This window comes from Anneissia japonica, unplaced genomic scaffold (genome assembly GCF_011630105.1).
Source record: "Anneissia japonica isolate Jap-2015-1 unplaced genomic scaffold, ASM1163010v1 scaffold287908_len133989_cov124, whole genome shotgun sequence".
Taxonomy (NCBI): Eukaryota; Metazoa; Echinodermata; class Crinoidea; order Comatulida; family Comatulidae; genus Anneissia; species Anneissia japonica.
The window spans coordinates 92,117-92,652 of record NW_022749211.1 but is presented as its reverse complement, the minus strand read 5'-3'; positions in this window follow the sequence as shown (position 1 = coordinate 92,652).

Here is a 536-nt window from a genome sequence, read left to right as displayed (position 1 = left end):
GCCTAATTTTTTTTCAGGGCGGCCACCTAAGATCGTCCAGCAGTCTACTAATTCCAAAAAAAAATTTCGAATGTGAGTGGATGTGGGTCCTCTGCTGGGATACAGTACGGTATTAAGAATGATGTTCATGACCGTTGAGAAAGATTTTATTAATTATTTTACTGTGATAGGGCTATATTTTCATTTACATTTTACATAAACTTCTTAAAATGTTCTTTATTTTTACGCCGGCGAAACTCTCTTCGTCCCCAACTGGGATTGGGGGTGGAAACCAGACCTCATGCCTTCCCGACGGGGAACTCTACTCCCACTTAGCCCCTCTGCAGTGCCGCCACTGGTTATCATGATATGTTTAACTTTATATTTCAATATAATTGTGGTGTTATTGTAATTGTGGTAACTACAGCAGTCAGTGGCGGATCCAGGAATTTAAAATAGAAGGGGCCCGGAGAAGGACTTTGATGAAAAATTATGATAATGGCACCAGGCGGCTTCCCCAAAGGCAGTAGCAGTATCGTCATTATCATCAGCATTAC